At 42.3% G+C, this 21,171-nt stretch overlaps 1 protein-coding gene across 5 annotated transcripts in view; it reads right to left on the reverse strand.

Annotated features, from left to right (window-relative positions):
- Window positions 1-21,171, reverse strand: part of htr2cl1 (5-hydroxytryptamine (serotonin) receptor 2C, G protein-coupled-like 1) — a 204,473-nt gene that overhangs the window by 40,769 nt on the left and 142,533 nt on the right. For 3 of the 5 annotated variants that reach the window (XR_006770615.2, XM_014207393.3, XM_082977561.1), the window contains one exon: window positions 5,807-5,928. The gene's annotated coding sequence lies outside the window, so the exon portion shown is untranslated. Of the gene's footprint in view, window positions 1-5,769; window positions 5,929-21,171 lie in introns of all 5 variants that reach the window. The other 2 variants (XM_014207392.3, XM_082977560.1) reach the window with 1 other exon arrangement.

The following is a 21,171-nucleotide window of genomic DNA, read 5'->3' on the forward strand; positions in this document are numbered from 1 at the left end:
CCTGGAAATTTGAGCGATCTTGCAACTATTAACTTCGATAGAAAACTTAGAAAAATAGATAGGATCTTGAAACCGTGAAGAGGGAAACACCTGTCCATCTACGGGAAAGTTACACTGAATTATTCTCTAGTGGTATCACAGTTTACATATGGCTAAACTCCAGTGTACTGATGTACTGTAATTAACAAAGGTGCATGGAGATGTATGCTCATTACAAAAGTACAACTAACTCATCGCAGCTCCGCCACAAAAAAATGGATAGGCAATGACTCAAAAGGGACAGGAATGAATTGGTTTGTCTGCCTCCAATGAAAAACCATGCATGGCTTAAAATGACGAGTATAAATGGCAAAATATATCAGTTTCAGTTGAGGCCGAGAGGTTTGACAACTACAGTATGCACCATACAATTCAAAAAACAGATTTCTTTATGCCCCAATGGCATGGGGATTATGAACTGATATGCAAAACAACAATTGACGCATCAATCCGTTCTTTTCAATTGAAACTATATATACAATTCGTGTCACAAAAAAAATACTCAATATATGGGGCATTGAACAGTCAGCCCTGTGCAGACTCTGCCACAAGGAAACAGAATCTACGGATGATGTATTTTGGTATTGTCCAAGACCCTTGTAAGACATCAACAGTAACATAGTAAAATGGTAGTGTACTGGGAAAGATGGGTTAGTCTGTAGACATCTGAGGGTTTAAATTAAGATCAGAGTGTACTGTATACAGTATATGAGTAAAAATTGCTGTAAGTAGCAGTAGAAGACATGTTGTTGTCCATTAGTTTACTCCAATCAGGAGAGGGTGGTAGGGTACATTTTTTTATTAAATAGAGGGATTAGAAATTATACAAACAATTAGTTTGATGGAACCCCAAATCTATCTGCAATATTGAAGCTGATATTCACTGTACACACTGATGGCCAGTCCAGTGTGATTTTCTCCAGCCATGAACGTCCCAGTAGTGATGGATAGCCTCCATTCATGATGTAGTGGCAGCGTTTTAGTTTGTCTGTTTAATTGAACTTTGACCTCAGTGATGCCTCTCATGGCGACAGATTCACCTGTGTAAGTCTTTAACAAAATGTGCACTGACTGACATGAAAGGTATTTCAGTGTATTTTTGTAGACTGTGTCGGACACGAGATACAGCTGCCCCTTTCAGTCTTTGATGTTATCGCTGAGCTCTTTTTGTTTCTACAGGCTTGCTAGATGTGGCCCTTTTTAACTCAGGCTTGGCAATCCATATCCTTACACCAGCATGTATATGCCTGATGTCCCGCTTTGGTGCAGTGGAAGCATGTGCCTTGATTTCTTTGTATATGATTTTCAGTTGCAACTCGTCCTGATGAACCCAACTGCTGAGCCTCTTTAGCAGCAAGTTCCATGGACACAATGACTTCAATGGCCTTTGCCAAGGTCAGATTACTTTCCGTCAATAGTCTCTTTTGTGTAGCTTCACTCCGTAGCCCACATACTAGTCATGGTGTTATGTAGAACATCATTAAACTGACAGTGCTCTGATAGTTTCTTTAATGCAGCAGGAAACATTGTCACCGATACTCCCTCTTATTACCTGGCTTGACTGGCTGTAGCAGGTTGCGTAGTAAATTAAATTATTTGGCCCCATTACATAAAAAAATGTAGGCGCAATTTTGTCCTTATCAATGTCATTTGCAAGAACAAAATATTCAAACCATTCTGTATATGAGCTCCACTGCTCAACCCTTTCATCAAACTGTCCAATGTTTCCAACAATTCCAGCCATTTCTCATTTCTCAATAGGCACCTGATTGTCAATCACTTCAATATTTCCCTTAACCAATGCATCGTTCTCTTCAGCAACACCAATATTTTTCTCAGTCACGTGATCTTCATTCACTTCACTCACTGACGTTACATCCTCAAGTTCGCTCATTTAGCAATTTTTTGATTTCATAGTTTGTCTTCACAGTTGAATACATTTCCTTTCTTTTTATTACTTTATATTCCTCCCTTTTTAATCACGTTGTCACGGAATTCTAGGACCAGTGGAGATGCGGAATCAGGCGCAGGAGACAGAGGGCCGGAGCAACAGTGTTTTAATGCAATGGGAAAAAACACAATAGCCGAAAGGCACAGGGCGCTCAATAAAGTCCGCTAGGGAAAACACATTCCCAAAATAAACACGACACAGGCCAGCGAAACAGGCCACACACACAACTGTCCTGAGTGGACAATAAACAATCCCGCACGAGAACCCAAACTGAAAATACACACTAAATAACCCCCCACTAATGACAGACACGAAACAGGTGCGGGATAGACAGACAAAACCAAAAGACACAGAAACATAGATCGGTGGCAGCTAATAGGCCGGCGACGACGACCGCCGAGCGCCGCCCGACCGAGGAGGGGCGCCACCTTCGTTGGATACTGTGACACACGTTGTTTTTCTGCTCTGACGTCCGTCTCAAATAATTTTCTGCCGTCCACAACGATGCTAACTTTCTTTCTTAGCACTACTATGCACTTGCAAAGATCAGAGCACTTGCATAGTAGTGCTAGCTAAGAAAGAAAGTTAGCCTGTACCACGGAAAACATTAGCCTGTACCACAGAAAATAACAGTTCTCCCAACAAAATAGTTTCTGTAGGTTCAGACTTACTCATCGCCAACATTTTGTTACGTTTCATGGGTTTAATAACCACGTTTTATAACAATTCAATAATGATGAGACGGGAGACAGGAATTCAGTTCAACCATTTATATAAACATGCTCATCTCACCATTCCCATGATGCTCTGCGGCACAACCCCAATACACCTGTTATAGTATCTGTTTTTACATCATTAATCACTGGAATTCAATTATCCAGTGTTTAACGCAGCCCCCTCTCTCTTTCCAAGCATGACTCCAACACCATCATTAAGTTTGCTGACGACACAACAGTGGTAGGCCTGATCACCGACAACGATGAGACAGCCTATAGGGAGGAGGTCAGAGCCCTGGCAGTGTGGTGCCAGGACAACAACCTCTCCCTCAATGTGAGCAAGACTAAGGAGAGCAAGACAAAGGATTGTGGACTACAGGAAAAGGAGGGTCGAACAAGCCCCCATTAACATTGACAGGCTGAACTGGAGCGGGTCGAGAGTTTCAAGTTCTCTGGTGTCCACATCACCAATAAAATATCATGGTCCAAACACACCAAGACAGTCGTAAAGAGGGCACGACAACACCTTTTCCCCCCCAGGAGACTTAAAAGATTCGGCATGGCTCCCCAGAGCCTCAAAACATTCTACAGCTGCACCACCAAGAGCATCCTGACCGGTTACATCACCGCCTGGTATGGCAACTGCTCGGCAGTTGGTTAAACTAGATAATAGGAACACTATGGACAATTTGCAACAAGTTTCAACAATGAAATACAGAAAGAAACAGTTTTCCATATAGAAGGTCTAAATCATGTTTGAGGTACTCTGTAAGTACAATTTTTGCAGTACTGTTTAAACTAGATAATAGGAACACTGTGGACAATTTTTAACAAGTTTCAAGAATTAAATACAGAAATAAACAGTTTTCCATAAGAAAAGGTCTAAATCATGTTTGATGCACTCTGTAAGCACACATTTTGGAGTACTGTTTAAACTAGATGATAGGATCACTGTGGACAACTTTCAGCAAGTTTCGACCATGAAATACAGAAATAAACAGTTTTCCATATACAAGGTCTAAATCATGTTTGAGGCACTCTGTAAGTACAATTTTTGCAGTACTGTTTAAACTAGATAATACTGCCCCCTAGCCCTGTCTGGGGTATTTTCAGTATTTTCATGGCCGGATAAAAAACGTACCCAATTTAAACTGGTTACTACTCTTTCCCAGAAACGAGAATATGCATATGATTAGTAGATTTGGATAGAAAACACTCAGAAGTTTCTAAAACTGTTTGAATGGTGTCTGTGAGTATAACAGAACTCATATGGCAGGCAAAAACCTGAGAAAATTCCATGCAGGAAGTGGCCTGTTTGCGAATTTGTAGTTCTCCCTTTGCTTCTCTATCGAAACTACAGTGCCTGTGGGGTTATGTGGCACTTTCTAAGGCTTCCATTGGCTCTCTAAAGTGTTCAGAAAGCGGATTGACGCGTCTCCTGTCTCCGGGCAGATAACAGGAGCACAGTGTGTCAGTGGACTGCCTGGTGGCTAAGAGATAGGAAATGCGCGTTCACGAGACCTCGCCATTTTTTCTCTTCCTTTTTGAATGAATACAGCATTGTCCGGTTGGAATATTATCGCTATTTTACGAGAAAAATACCATTAAAATTGATTTTAAACAGCGTTTGACATGCTTCTAAGTACGGTAAAGGAACATTTGGAATTTTTTTGTCTCGAAATGCGCTCGCGCGTTACCCTTTAGATAGTGACTAGAACGCACAAACAAAATGGGGGTATTTGCACATAACTATGGATTATTTGGAACAAAAACAACTTTTGTTGTGGAAGTAGCAGTCCGGGGAGCGTATTCTGATGAAGAACAGCAAAGGTAATCAAATTTTTCTAATAGTAAATCTGAGTTTAGGTTGCCCCGAACTTGGCGGGTGTCAAATTAGCTAGCCGTGATGGCTGAGCTATGTACTCAGAATATTGCAAAATGGGCTTTCGCCGAAAAGCTATTTTAAAATCTGACATAACGATTGCATAAAGGAGTTCTGTATCTATAATTCTTAAAATAATTGTTATGTATTTTGTCAACGTTTATCATGAGTAATTTTGTAAATTCACCGGAAGTTTTCGGTGGGTATGCTAGTTCTGAACATCACATGCTAATGTAAAAAGCTGTTTTTGGATATAAATATGAACTTGATTGAACAAAACATGCATATATTGTATAACATAATGTCCTAGGAGTGTCATCTGATGAAGATCATCAAAGGTTAGTGCTGCATTTAGCTGTGTTTTGGGTTTTTGTGACATATATGCTTGCTTGAAAAATGGCTGTGTGGTTATTTGTGTCTATGTACTCTCCTAACATAATGTAATGTTTTGCATTCACTGTAAAGCCTTTTTGAAATTGGACAATGTGGTTAGATTAACGAGAGTCTTATCTTTCAAATTGTGTAAAATATTCGTATGTTTGAAATATTGAAATTATTGCATTTCTGATGTATTTGTATTTCGCGCCACGCGATTCCACTGGCTGTTGAATAGAGTGGGACGCTAATGTCCCACCTAGCCCATAGAAGTTAAGTGCTCGTAAGTAAGCATTTCATGGTAAGGTCTACACCTGTTCTAGCCGGCGCATGTGACAAATATGTTTTATTTGATCTACCTATCAAGTGAGTATCTAGAGATGGGCCTCAGCTACACTGAATAGACAAGTTGCCCCCCTCAAATCAATCAATCAACCAACCAAATGTATTTTATAAAGCCCTTTTTACATCAGCAGTTGTCACAATTTGCTTTATAGATACCCAGACTAAAACCCTGAAGAGCAAGCAATGCAGATGCAGAAGCACAGTGGCTAGGAAAAACTCAGAGCGGCTCCGAGGGGTGGCCAGTCCTCTTCTGACTGTACAGGGTGGTGATTTAATAGTACGTGGGGCCTTTAAGGCAATATCCTTTTTCACAACATTTCCTCATCAGGGTTAGAAATATATATTGTATCTCCCTAATGGTCAAGGTTATATTAAGTGGCAGGTCTTACGTACGTTGTTTCCACATCCGTATCACTAGCACGCACGTGCACTCACACACCTGCATGCACACACACACTTACGTTGTTTCCACCACATCCGGATCGATGATGCACTGACCTCTGGTCTTGTCCTGTTGCAGATAGCAACGACCCTTCCTCCTCCATTATCTCTCTCCTCTTCCGTGTCCCTTGTTCATTAACCGCCGCTACTCACCTCCGATGAGAGAGATCAACATCCATCTGCATAGAGGGAGGGAGGGAGAGAGGGGGGAGAGCGAAACAGAGATAAAACAAGACAGACAAAGCATTATTTAGAGATAAATGGACAAAGAGAAATATATAATAGAGAGAGTGAGAGACCAATGAGTGGCAGACAGAGAGAAAGTGAGAGACAGAGAAAGTGAGAAAGCATGAGGTAAATGGACAAAGAGAAAAAGGGATAAAAAAAAAGAGAGGGGGTTAGTCCAGGGAGACAGACATCAACAGAAAAATCTGACCCTAAACCTTAAAACCTGTTAGGGCTAGGGGGCAGTATTTGCACGGCTGGATAAAAAAAATGTACCCGATTTAATCTGGTTACTAATCCTACCCAGTAACTAGAATATGCATATACTTATTATATATGGATAGAAAACACTCTAAAGTTTCTAAAACTGTTTGAATGGTGTCTGTGAGTATAACAGAACTCATTTGGCAGGCAAAACCCTGAGACATTTTCTGACAGGAAGTGGATACCTGATGTGTTGTATTACCTTTAAACCTATGCCATTGAAAAACACAGGGGCTGAGGAATATTTTGGCACTTCCTATTGCTTCCACTAGATGTCACCAGCCTTTACAAAGTGTTTTGAGTCTTCTGGAGGGAGATCTGACCGAACAAGAGCCATGGAACGATGATGGCCCATTAGACACCTGGCGCGCGAGTTCATGTTGGGTACCCTCGTTCCAATACGTTATAAAAGAGAATGCATTCGTCCACCTTGAATATTATTCATGTTCTGGTTAAAAAAGGCCCTAATGATTTATGCTATACAACGTTTGACATGTTTGAACGAACGTAAATATATTTTTTCCCCTCGTTCATGACGAGAAGTCCGGCTGGCTTAGATCATGTGCTAACAAGACGGAGATTTTTGGACATAAATGATGAGCTTTTTTGAACAAAACTACATTCGTTATGGACCTGTGATACCTGGAAGTGACATCTGATGAAGAGAATCAAAGGTAATGGATTATTTACATAGTATTTTCGATTTTAGATCTCCCCAACATGACGTCTAGTCTGTATCGCAACGCGTATTTTTCTGGGCGCAGTGCTCAGATTATTGCAAAGTGTGATTTCCCAGTAAGGTTATTTTTAAATCTGGCAAGTTGATTGCGTTCAAGAGATGTAAATCTATAATTCTTTAAATGACAATATAATATTTTACCAATGTTTTCTAATTTTAATTATTTAATTTGTGGTGTTGACTTGACTGCCGGTTATTGGAGGGAAACGATTTCCTCAACATCAATGCCATAGTAAAACGCTGTTTTTGGATATAAATATGAACTTGATAGAACTAAAAATGCATGCATTGTCTAACATAATGTCCTAGGAGTGTCATCTGATGGAGATTGTAAAAGGTTAGTGCATCATTTTATCTGGTTTTATGGTTTTGGTGACCCTGTCTTTGAATTGACATAACATTCCATCACAACTCTTGTAAATGTACTGTCCTAACATACTCTAAATTTATGCTTTCGCCGTAAAACCTTTTTGAAATCGTAAAACGTGGTTAGATTAAGGAGATGTTTATCTTTCAAAGGGTGTAAAATAGTTGTATGTTTGAAAAATGTGAATTTTGACATTTATTTGGATTCAAATTTGCCGCTCTTGAAATGCACCTGCTGTTGATGGAGTGCACCACCTAGCCCATAGAGGTTAATGACACTGATGTGACGCGTCTTTCTGTCCATAATATCAGGTCAAAGCATTATCATATCAGCATAAAGCCTTAACATAGCCAGGACACATACAGATCAAGCATTATAATATCAGCATACAGCATTACCATCGCTGCATCATAAACCGCCAACTCTACAGTATGTTAATACTACGGATGGAACCTTGTCATAATGCCCCACACACATCTCCTCATTAATCAGACTCAAAATATATTGGTGTTGATAGCTGATACCAGTGTCAGTCACTAAGTCCACACACCCACCCACATGCACACAGACACAGACATACACACACACAATGGTATGTTAATACTATGGATGAAACTCGTCATAATGCTCACATCTACACACTGGGCTTAATGTAATGGCTAGCACCAGATGGCTCAACATTACAGGAATTAAAGATATGGAGAGAGAGAGGGAGAGAGAGAGAAGAAGAGAGAGAGGGATAGGGGGGTGAGAGAGAGAGACAGGGAGTATGGAGTGGTGGGGTGGGTGAGCAGCCAGGTCATCCGTGACACAAGTCAGTGTTCGACGTCCATCACTGTCTGAGGACGTCGGGAGTTGACGTGGAAAATGTCCACTAGGGGCAACAGTGAGCCCTGTTACCTTCAATAAGGTTTTGGTTTAGCTAGGGTGTAGTTAGCATCTGCCTCGGATTCCAAGGGTTGCAAGTTTGAATCCAGCTATATAACTTTTTTATATATTTTGGTTTTAAGCCTATGCCAAACCTTAACCTTTACCTTAAACATTCTGAGTTAATTCCTAACCTTAAGAATTTGAAGTTAATTCATGAACCTAACCCTAAGCTTAAAACTTCTGATTTAATGCCTAAACTTAACCTTAAACACTTGAAATTTGACATTCGTAACAACTTTGAAATTTGACGTTTGAGAAACATGGATCAGCGTCTAATTCTGATGTAAGACTTTGAGAGCTGGTTGTGGTGAGTTGGAGAGACACGGATAGAGAGAGAGAGAGAGAGAGAGAGAGAGAGAGAATGGGACAGAACAAGACCTATTAGATAGATAATAGTAAACGACTCCCACCACTACCAGATAATGGAGAGAGAGAGCAAAATATAAGGAGAGAGATGGTGATGGAGAGACCATTAACGTTGGTGACCTCAGGGAGATGATATAGTCTCGTAAACCCAACACACCACGCACACACACACACACAGGCGTAGACAAACACACACACACACACGTACCCACACCTACACACACACATATACACACACAGGTGTACACAAACACACACACACACACACACATTTCTTATTTCGCTGGAATTACATGTAGGTGATGAGTATGGTGGTCCTGAAAACAACTGAAATGGAGAGTAATAAATTAGTTTCTCGGTTTCTGTGTGTGTGTGGTTTTGTGTGTGTGTCGGCGAAAGGTCGGCCTCCCTTTGCCAATGACTCATGATGTGAAACAAAAAAGTGGAAGAGAAAAAGAAAAAAAAGAAAGAGAGGAAAATAATGACATTTACAACAGACATTCTACCTACCCACCTGTTGGCAGCTGAGAGACTTCACTTCTTTAACTTCACTTAACTTTTTGGCTAATGAGCAAAGATGCACATTTCCATTGTCTGCAAGATAATAAGATACTCTTCTTTTAGCTTAACTTTATTTAAATTTACATAATTGTACTGCCTATGCTTCTCATACTGTTAACCTAACTTTACTTCACACACATGCTCCTCACTCTCTGCATACCACCTCACCTCAAAGTTTCCTATAACTTTCTCCTAATTGCCTTTATCTAAAAGAGTGTAACAGTTCTGGCCCCAAGTCCAAAATCTCTATCTGACCTCTCAGTTCTCATTTTCAAAAGTTTGTCCCTTAACTTTTTATTTGGTTTGACACCTACACATTCACTTTGTCTTTGTCGTGGAGATGTGACGACAGTGAAGTGAGATCTGAATAGAAACTGATTACAGGGAGAGGGAGCGTCAGGTGTGTGTGTGTGTGTGGGTGTAAGATCTGGAGAACAGATTGACTCAGATAGAAAGGTAAAGTGAGGTCCAAGGGCATCGGTCTGGACAGAATCTTCGAGGGAGGAAGAGGGCTGCCTCCCTCAATTAACTTCTGTTAGGGTCAGAGATGAGACAGGGTGAGGAGAGGGGGAGATGAGAGAGATGGGGCGGGGAACAGAGGTGAGGTGAAGAGATATGGGACTGGGTGAGGGGTCATCCCCACTTTTAAAGGCATACATTCCAAATCGTATCCCATTCCCTATATAGTGCACTACTATTGACAAACTCCCTATGAGCCATGGTCAAAAGAAGTGCACTTAATAGTGAACAGGGCACCATTTGGGACACAGTCTATGCTATGGATTTTCACTCACAATGAGTTATGGCAGACTGAATAGCGTGGGTTTTCATTTAAACTGCCTCTATTCTGCTGTGTGTCTCTGTGTGTGTGTACAATCCCATCTGTATTGTGTGTCAGAAATTCCATTAGAGAGGAACAGGTGTAGCCGACATGACTCTACACTCTTATAAAAAAAGGGTTCCAAAATGGTTCTTTGGCTGTCCCCATAGGATAACCCTTTTTGGTTCCAGGTAGAACCCGTTTTAGTTCCAGGTAGAACCCTTTTGGTTCCATGTAGAACTCTCTGTGGAAAGAGCTTTAAGAACCCAAAAGTGTTGTACCTGGAACCAAAAAGGGTTATTCAAAGGGTTCTCTCTCCTATGGGGACAGCCAAAGAACCCATTTAGGTTCTAGATAGCATCTTTTTTCTAGGAGTATATGTAGCCTGTCTTAGTGACACACACACACACACACTACAAACATGCAGCAATCGGCAGTAAAATAAACCATATTGCATACAACACTGCTATAGTACCGAGATACCGTATCAGACACAACATTGTACAACACAGAGCCCATAGGAATTGTTGTAAACAAATGACATAGTTTCACACAGGAAATTACCTTCAAATCTCCTCATTAATAAGACTCAATATACAGTGTAATGATCATGCTGTTTAATTAGCATCTTTATATTCCACAACTGTCAGGTGGATGGATTATCTTGGCAAAGGAGAAATTCTTACTAACAGGGAAGCAAAGCCATTTGTGCACAACATTATTTTGTTGGTATGGAACATTTCTGGGATCTTTTATTTCAGCTCATGAAACGTGGGACCAACACTTTACATGTTGCGTTTATATTTTTGTTCAGTACATTGTATGTTTGGACACACCTACTCATTCAAGGGTTTTTCTTTATTTTTACTATTTTCTACATTTTAGAATAATAGTGAAGACATCAAAACTATGAAATAACACATATGGAATCATGTAGTAACCAAAAAAAGTGTTGAACAAATCAAAATATATTTGCCTTGATGACATCTTTGCACACTCTTGGCATTTGCTCAACCAGCTTCATGAGGTACTCACCTGGAATGCATTTCAATGAACAGGTGTGCCTTGTTAAAAGTACATTTTTGGAATTTCTTTCCTTCTTAATGCGCTTTAGCCAATCAGTTGTGTTTTGACAAGGTAGGGCTAGTATACAGAAGATAGCCCTATTTGGTAAAAGACCAAGTCCATATTATGGCAGCTCAAATAAGCAAAGAGCAACGACAGCATCATTACTTTAAGACATGAAGGTCAGTCAATATTTATTTGGGCTGCAAATTCTGACGCTGGTAACTCTAATGAATTTATCCTCTGCAGCAGAGGTAACTCTGGGTCTTCCTTTCCTGTGGTGGTCCTCATGAGAGCCAGTTTCATCATAGCGCTTGATGGTTTTTGCGACTGCGCTTGAAGAAACTTTAAAAGTTCTTGACATTTTCAGGATTCACTGACCTTCATGTCTTAAAGTAACGATGCTGTCGTTTCTCTTTGCTTATTTGAGCTGTTCTTGCCATAATATGGACTTAGTCTTTTAACAAATAGGGCTATCTTCTGTATACCACCCCTACCTTGTCACAACACAACTGATTGGCTAAAACGCATTAGGAACGAAATAAATTCCACAAATTACCTTTTAACAAGGCACACTTGCTAATTGAAGTGCATTCAAGGTGAGTTCTTTATGAGTGTGCAGAGTGCACAGGAGTGTGCAAAGCTGTCACCAAGACAAAGGGTGGCTACTTTGAAAAATCTCAAATATATAATATATTTTTATTTGTTTAACAATTTTTTGGTTACTACATGATTCCATGTGTTATTTCCAGAGGTGTGGACTCAAGTCACATGACTTGGACTCGAGTCAGAAATATGATGACTTGCAACTTGACTTTGACTTGAACACCAATGACTCGTGACTTGACTTGGATTTGAGCCTTACAACTCGACCTGACTTCATACCCTCCCCAAGCCCAAATATTAAAAATTATGATATTAAAGTGTGCAGCACATCAACTCTTCTTTTAACGGATTAGATTGAATCGGACAGCAGCCAATGAAATTGTGACAGCTGAGAAAAAGTTATGCGTGGCAGTGCAGAGGAATGTCGGCGGGTGAATTCAGATGGAGCACTTGGAAAGATGATACCCAAAATTATTATTTTCGGATATAAAGACGACGCTGTATCAACAAAAAACGGATTGCAACTTGCAAAACATGCGGGAAGAAAATTACAGATGGAGGCGCAACAATTTCCAACTTTGTTCGACATTTGAAGCTGCACAAAGAACGTTAAGTCGTGGCTAATATAGCCGACAGCTACAGTTGAAGTTGGAAGTTTACATACACCTTAGCCAAATACATTTAAACTCAGTTTTTCACAATTTCTGACATTTAATCAGAGTAACAATTCCCTGTCTTAGGTCAGTTAGGATCACCACTTTATGTTAAGAATGTGAAATGTCAGAATAATAGTAGAGAGAATGATTTATTTCAGCTTTAATTTATTTGATCACATTCCCAGTGGGTCAGAAGTTTACGTACACTCAATTAGTATTTGGTAGCATTGCCTTTAAATTGTTTAACTTGGGTCAAATGTTTTGGGTAGCCTTCCACAAGCTTCCCACAATAAGTTGGGTGAATGTTGGCCCATTCCTCCTGACAGAGCTGGTGTAAATGAATCAGGTTTGTAGGCCTCCTTGCTCACACACGCCTTTTCAGTTCTGCCCACAAATTTTCTATAGGATTGAGGTCAGGGCTTTGTGATGGCCACTCCAATACCTTGACTTTGTTGTCCTGAAGCCATTTTGCCACAACTTTGGAGGTATGCTTGGGGTCATTGTCCATTTGGAAGACCCATTTGCGACCAAACTTTAACTTCCTGACGGATGTCTTGAGATGTTGCTTCAATATATCCACATCATTTTCCTGCCTCATGATGCCATCTATTTTGTGAAGTGCACCAGTCCCTCCTGCAGCAAAGCACCCCCACAACATGATGCTGCCACCCCTGTGCTTCACGGTTGAGATGTTGTTCTTCGGCTTGCAAGCCTCCCCCTTTTTCCTCCAAACATAAATATGGTCATTATGACCAAACAGTTCTATTTTTGTTTCATCAGAACAGAGGACATTTCTCCAAAAAAGTACAATCTTTGTTCCCATGTGCAGTTGCAAACCGTTGTCTGTATTTTTTATGGCGGTTTTGGAGCAGTGGCTTCTTCCTTGCTGAGCAACTGTTCAGGTTATTTCAATATAGGACTCGTTTTACTGTGGATATAGATACCTTTGTTCCTGTTTTCTCCAGCATCTTCACAAGGTCCTTTGCTGCTGTTCTGGGATTGATTTGCACAGCTGCGTGGTCCCATGGTGTTTATACCTGTCTTGACTTGGGACTTAGGACTTGAGTGCTAAGACTTGAGACTTACTTGTGACTTGTAAGACAATGACTTGGTCCCACCTCTGGTTATTGCATAGTTGTGGTGTCTTCACTATTATTCTACAATGTAGAAGAAAAAAATATATAAAAAATTAAGAAAAACCCTTGAATGAGTAGGTGTGTCCAAACTTTTGACTGTTACTGTATATATAGTTAACAAAAATATAAACGCAACATGCAACAATTTCCAAGATTACAGAAAGAAATACTCCCCAGCACCTCAACATCCCCGCTCAGATGATCCAACAGGTGAGAAGCCGGATGTGGAGGTCCTGGGCTGGCGTGGTTACACGTGGTCTGCATTTGTGTGGCCGGTTGGACGTACTGTCAAATTCTCTAAAACGCCGATGGTAGAGAAATTAACATTAAATTCTCTGTCAAAATCTCTGGTGGACATGCATGCAGTCAGCATGTCAAATGCACTCTTCCTCAAAACTTGAGACATCTGTGGTATTGTGTTCTGTGACAAAACTGCACACTTTAAAGTGCCCTTTTGTCACCAGCACAAGTTGCACCTGTGTAACAATCATGCTAATTATTCAGCTTCTTGATATGCCACACCTGTCAGGTGGATGGATTATCTTGACAAAGTAGAAATGCTCACTAACAGGGATCTAAACATATTTGTGCATTCAATTTGAGAGAAGCTTTTTGTGTGTATGGAAAATGTTGGGATTTTTTTTATTTCAGGTCATGAAACCAACACTTTAAATGTTGTGTCTATATTTTTTTTCCAGTATACACACACACACACACACACACATTCCGGACTCTTTAAATGTCTATATTTCTTAATTCCATTCTTTTACTTTTTAGATTTGTGGGTATTGTTAGATATTACTGCACTGTTGGCACTAGGAACAAGCATTTCGCTACACCCGTGATAACATCTGTATATGCGACCAATAACATATGATTCGATTAATGAGCAATTGTTGTTTACTGTCTGTATTCCTACTGTAACAGTGTAGCTTCCGTCCCTCTCCTCGCCCCTACCTGGGCTCAAACCAGGGACCCTCTGCACACATCAACTGCCTCCCATGAAGCATCATTACCCATCGCTCCACAAAAGCCCTGCGGCTTTTAAAGAGCAAGGGGAACAACTACTTCAAGGTCTCAGAGCGAGTGACGTCACCGATTGAAACGCTATTAGCACGCACCCTGATAACCCTTTCACACCGGTTACACTCACCCCCCTTTTGACCTCATCCTTTCCGCAGCAACCAGTGATCTGGGTCACGGTACCAATGTAACAGTATATCTTCCATCCCTCTCCTCGCCCTTACCTGGGCTCGAATCAGGGACCCTCTGTACACGTCAACAACTGCCTCCCATGAAGCATCGTTACCCATCGCTCCACAAAAGACACGGCCCTTGCAGAGCAAGGGGAAAACTACTTCAAAGTTTCAGAGCGAGTGACGTCACTGATTGAAACGATATTACCGCACCCTGCTAACTAGCTAGCCATTTCACACCGGTTACACTACTATAGCAGCATGGTGTAGAGTGAGACATCTCACAGACACATGTTAGCTAGCTACAACACACAGGTATAGTTACTCCAAGACTAATATAAGTCATCACGCCAAAGTCATTCCTTTACTCTGCTCTATCAACAATATTTCTCCAGTTTTGCTCATAATGAGAGGCAATGAAGCTAGCTAGGCTAGTTAGCAATAACGTTAGACTACAGTACAGGTATAGCAAACACAGCTAGCTAGCTAAACTTGGCTTTTAGTTGTAATAATGGAGCTGTGAGTCGGGAAGCATGTGCAGGTGAGACAATTCCATGTGGCTACACAAGAATAATGCCAACTGGTGAGTGAACAATAGAGAGTGACATAAAGGGGAGGAAATTATGAAGGTAATGAAGTCCAGGTGTGAATCATAATGATTAACAGGTGTGCATAATGATGAATCCCTGGACCAGTGGTTAGTATTCCGGCGACGTCGTACACTGGAGGGGAGGAGCAGATGTGACAGTACCCCCCCTCTGACTGATGTATACAATTACCTGACATCCAAGCATGTCCCTGAACACCTCGTTGACGAATGCCTGGAACACTGATGGAGCATTGGCTAAGCCAAAGAGCATAACCAAGTACTTATATTGGCTAGACATCACGCTGAACGCCGTCTTCCACTCATCCCCCTCCCGTATGCGATTATAGGCACCACGCAGGTACAGTTTGGGGAAGAACTGGGCTCCGCGGAGCTGCTCGATGGCACCAATGGGAGAGGGTACCGATACTTTGTGGTGATATCATTGAGTCCATGGTAATCGATACATGGGCCTAATCCTCCCTCCTTCTTGGCCACAAAGAAGAAGAAACCAGCCGACGCAGGAGAAGTGGATGTGCGGATGAGACCCTGTTGGAGCGCCTCTTGAATGTAATCCTCAATGGCCTGGGTCTCAGCCACAGACAGAGGGTAGATGCGTCTGCGTGGAGGTGTAGCACCGGAAAACAGGTCGATGGCACAGTCTCAGGGGTGATGAGGAGGGAGACAGGTAGCGCAGGTCTTGGAGAATACCTACCTTAGGTCCTGGTAATTATATGGGAAGTTGGGCTGAAGGGCAACCACAGGGCTCTCAACTGACATGGAACCACAGGTCGTCTGGCATTCAGATGACCAGTCTGATTCTCATCCACGACCATGAGATCGTAGGGTCATGGCGTTGGAGCCAAGGGAGGCCGAGGATGATTTTGTGAACTGGTGCACTGGTTATGATGAAGGGGATGTTCTCCTGGTGATTGGACTCCACGATGAGGGTGAGTGGTTGAGTGATGTTTCCAGATCCTAATGGCTGACAGTCGAGACCTTGAACCCGGAAAAGGAGAAGAGAGCGGGTAAATGGTAATATTGAGGGAGGAGGCAAGGGTCTGATCCATAAAGTTCCCCGCAGCGCTGGGAATCCACTAAAGCTGTAGACACAGTACATGAGGGACAGTCAACTAGAGTGATGACACCATAAAGAGTCAGGAAGAGCTGAATCTGGAATACTCACTCCTGCTCCAGGGGATGGGACATCACGTGACCGTCCCTCTGCTCTAATGGATCCCGGATTCTGAAGTGCTGGACTCCGCTGGAGCTTGTGCCCTCCTTGCCCACAGTACAGACATAGCCCCAGCTGTATCCATCTGAGTCATTCTGCTGTGGTAAACCGTGTGACCCCTACCTCCATGGGTTCAGGCTCTGATCACGAGTGCTCGCTGAAGGAGGGAGAGAAGCAATGAGAATGCCGACACTCCTGGAGAAGGTTATCCAGATCGAGATTGTCATCACGACAGGCCAGTTGCGTCTGGAACTCCTCGCACAGATCTATTCTAAATAGCGTAAGAAATGCTGGCTCATTCCATCCACTGGAAGCTGCTACTGTCCGGGTGGTTAGTGCATACTCAGCAGCCATCTGATTCCCCTGCTGTAGCTGAAGCAGACACTCACCTCCCTCTCTACCATCCGTGGGATGATCAAAAATGCATTTAAACAGAGCCATGAACCCCTCATAATAATCTAGCGCCTCCTCTCCTCTCTTCCAGAAGGCCGTAGCTCATTCCAATGCCCGCCCGGTCAGCAGAGAAATAACCGTGGCAACCTTAGACCTCTCGGTGGTGGGAGCTCCCAACTGGTGTGAAAAATAGAGGGAGCACTAAAGGAGGAAGCCACGGCATTTGAATGGTGTACTATCGTATTTCTCCGGGAGGGATAGATGGGCATCGTTGACCTGAGTGGGTTGCTGAATGGGCCGTTGCGCTGGCTCGCTGGGTAGACTGGCTCTAGAGTATCCGCCGCTGCTGGGCTGCAACGTCTCGGGTGTTCGAGACGCTGCAGACTGCGGAGAACCTCTTCCATGGCCATCCCCAGTTGAGCCAGATGGTCATGGTGTTGACGTAGGTTGTTCATCAACCGTCTGAGAGATATCTGATTTTTCAGTTTCTTCCATAGTTTGAGTTGGTATTCTGTAATAATGGAGCTGTAAGTCGGGAAGCAGGTGATACGTTTAATAAAACAACAAAACCAGGAATGAGAAAATTCCATGTCGCTATACAAGAATAATACCAACTGGTGAGTGAACATAAGACAGTGACATATAAAGGGGAGGAAATGATGAAGGTAATGAAGTCCAGGTGTGAATCATAACGATTAACAGGTGCCCGTAATGATGAGTGCCAGGTGTGCGTAATGATGAATCCCAGGACTGGTGGTTAGTATTCCGGTGACGTTATATGCCAGAGGGGAGGGGAGGAGCAGGAGAAGATGTGACAGTAGTGGTTCTAGCAAGCCCCGTTATGGCCAAATTGATCACCAACACAGACTCGAATAAAGCTTATGTTGGTAGCTAGCTTAGCTGTTTGTCATTTACCCTCCTGAGTCCGGGTCCAGCTGGTCTAGGCTACCCCCACTGCATGCTGGTCTCGCAATTCTTTTTTTTGCAGTCTAAACTCATCTTCAGTATATTCCATAAAAACCTGATTTGTCATCCAGCTCTTCTTGGAATCATCAGAAGCAGCCATTGAAACAAATTATTTAGCAGCCCTGGATAGGCTGTGCATGGTAAAATAGCTCCTGTCAACCTCTAAACTAGTACCTTCCCCGTTTTGAAAAGCCTGCTTTCGAGGGTGGGGACAAGGAATTATGGCTCCCATCAGGCTGTAGTCTTTACAAAGCCAGGGAAAATGAGTCAACCAAGATATCCTGCAAAGTCCTGGCAGATAGGAACTTTCTTGAGACAAGTCCAATGGCTCTATTGAACAAGGACAACCATATCTACTCGCTGCTAGTGTGATCATGCAATCGGCAAAACACAAGGCTACAGTAAATGCTACTAAAAATGACTCCATCCATTTTTAAATCAGACAGCAGGCTCATTCAACCAATGATGTCATTGGTTGAACTCTCCCTGTGCAAAAATAAATATATATAAATATATATATAAATATAAATATATATATATAATACATTGCTCAAAAAAATAAAGGGAACACTAAAATAACACATCCTAGATCTGAATGAATGAAATAATCATATTAAATACTTTTTTATTTACATAGTTGAATGTGCTGACAAGAAAATCACACAAAAATAATCAATGGAAATCCAATTTATCAACCCATGGAGGTCTGGATTTGGAGTCACCCTCAAAATTAAAGTGGAAAACTACACTACAGGCTGATCCAACTTTGATGTAATGTCTTTAAAACAAGTCAAAATGAGGCTCAGTAGTGTGTGTGGCCTCCACGTGCCTGTATGACCTCCCTACAACGCCTGGGCATGCTCCTGATGAGGTGGCGGATGGTCTCCTGAGGGATCTCCTCCCAGACCTGGACTAAAGCATCCGCCAAGTCCTGGACAGTCTGTGGTGCAACGTGGCGTTGGTGGATGGAGCAAGACATGATGTCCCAGATGTGCTCAATTGGATTCAGGTCTGGGGAATGGGCGGGCCAGTCCATAGCATCAATGCCTTCCTCTTGCAGGAACTGCTGACACACTCCGGCCACATGAGGTCTAGCATTGTCTTGCATTAGGAGGAACCCAGGGCCAACCGCACCAGCATATGATCTCACAAGGGGTCCGAGGATCTCATCTCGGTACCTAATGGCAGTCAGGCTACCTCTGGCGAGCACATGGAGGGCTGTGCGGCCCCCCAAAGAAATGCCACCCCACACCATGACTGACCCACCGCCAAACCGGTCATGCTGGAGGATGTTGCAGGCAGCAGAACGTTCTCCACGGCGTCTCCAGACTCTGTCACGTCTGTCACATGTGCTCAGTGTGAACCTGCTTTCATCTGTGAAGAGCACAGGGCGCCAGTGGCGAATTTGCCAATCTTGGTGTTCTCTGGCAAATGCCAAACGTCCTGCACCTGTGGACGTCAGGCCCTCATACCACCCTCATGGAGTCTGTTTCTGACCGTTTGAGCAGACACATGCACATTTGTGGCCTGCTGGAGGTCATTTTGCAGGGCTCTGGCAGTGCTCCTCCTGCTCCTCCTTGCACAAAGGCGGAGGTAGCGGTCCTGCTGCTGGGTTGTTGCCCTCCTACGGCCTCCTCCACATCTCCTGATGTACTGGCCTGTCTCCTGGTAGCGCCTCCATGCTCTGGACACTACGCTGACAGACACAGCAAACCTTCTTGCCACAGCTCGCATTGATGTGCCATCCTGGATGAGCTGCACTGGGTTGTAGACTCCGTCTCATGCTACCACTAGAGTGAAAGCACCACCAGCATTCAAAAGTGACCAAAACATCAGCCAGAAAGCATAGGATCTGAGAAGTGGTCTGTGGTCCCTACCTGCAGAACCACTCCTTTATTGGGGGTGTCTTGCTAATTGCCTATAATTTCCACCTGTTGTCTATTCCATTTGCACAACAGCATGTGAAATGTATTGTCAATCAGTGTTGCTTCCTAAGTGGACAGTATGATTTCACAGAAGTGTGATTGACTTGGAGTTACATTCTGTTGTTTAAGTGTTCCCTTTATTTTTTTGAGCAGTGTATATATATTTATGTAGGGAGACTGGAAAAACACCCCAAATAGTGTCCAACAGTGAAGTTTCCCTTTAATTGATATCCCAATCATTGTTTTTCTTTGCCTTCTCCCTCTCTCCTTTCCTCATTCAACACCTTCCATTCTTTTATTGATTTGGGCTTGCTTTTGTTTTCGCTGTCGTCCGGGACCTGGGCAGTTCTCATGTTATGAGCCACAAAGATGAGTTCTTCCATTTTCACTTCCTCTCCTCCTCTTAGCTCAACTCTTTTATTTTTTTTCTGTAATTTCTTTCCCTTTTTTGTGGTGTTTTAGCAATCTCTCGGGAGAAGTCCGCGAGTGTCTGGAGTGAACGGACATGACTCGTCATTCTTCACAGACAGAGAGTGAGAAAGAGGAATAAATAAAGAGAAACAACTGATCCTTCTGCAATAACTGAGAGAGAGCGAGAGAGAGAGAGAAAAAAGAAAGAAAGAGGGAGGGTGCGCAATATAACAAAATAAAAAGAAAGAAGTAGCAGGGCTTTCCTGTTTTACATGTTATTTTGGCATTAATACGTTTCATATATCAGTTTGCAAACAATGTAAAATAAATATATATATATATCATTGAGTTAATAAAGCCGCTTACAAACATGGTCTCCTTTTTGTGTTCTTGAGTAAGGCAGCTTCAAAATGCAGGTGTTTCAAGGGGACACTACATCAGGGTGTAGAGCTAGAAAATTCAAACCCCTTAGTTACTGCCATAGAGTTACATTAGAAGTGCCCATACAAAAGAAGGTCATTGGCCACAGATAAAATTACGTCATATCACATATCTACAGTAGCTTTGATTGGACTGATCATGTCAACAACATACTTTCAAAATCTTAGCTTGCAGTCATAATCATGAATCAAGTCGACAATCTACGGGCAAATCCTTTTTAATCCTTTTCATATGAAGAGAAATTATAGATAACATTTATCGGTGCTCATCGGCCATTGGACATAAACATTACACAACAAGTTGGAAATCGCAAATTCAACAATGAGCGTCTTGGAAGGAATCAGTGGCTAACTGCAAGCATTGCAAAGCAATCATTAGCCTGCTATTCAGTGGAGTGGCTGTGTGATCCCAAGTCGAAGATTAAGGGTTTCTTTTCCTAGTTTAAAATTCTAAACATTCAACATTGACCATGCTGTAAATGAAGCATGATTTTTGCCGCGCTCAAAACAACTGGAAACTTGGATCTGCAAAATCT

The sequence above is a fragment of the Salmo salar genome, chromosome 07, assembly GCF_965601325.2.
Source record: "Salmo salar chromosome 07, fSalSal1, whole genome shotgun sequence".
NCBI classification, from domain to species: Eukaryota; Metazoa; Chordata; class Actinopteri; order Salmoniformes; family Salmonidae; genus Salmo; species Salmo salar.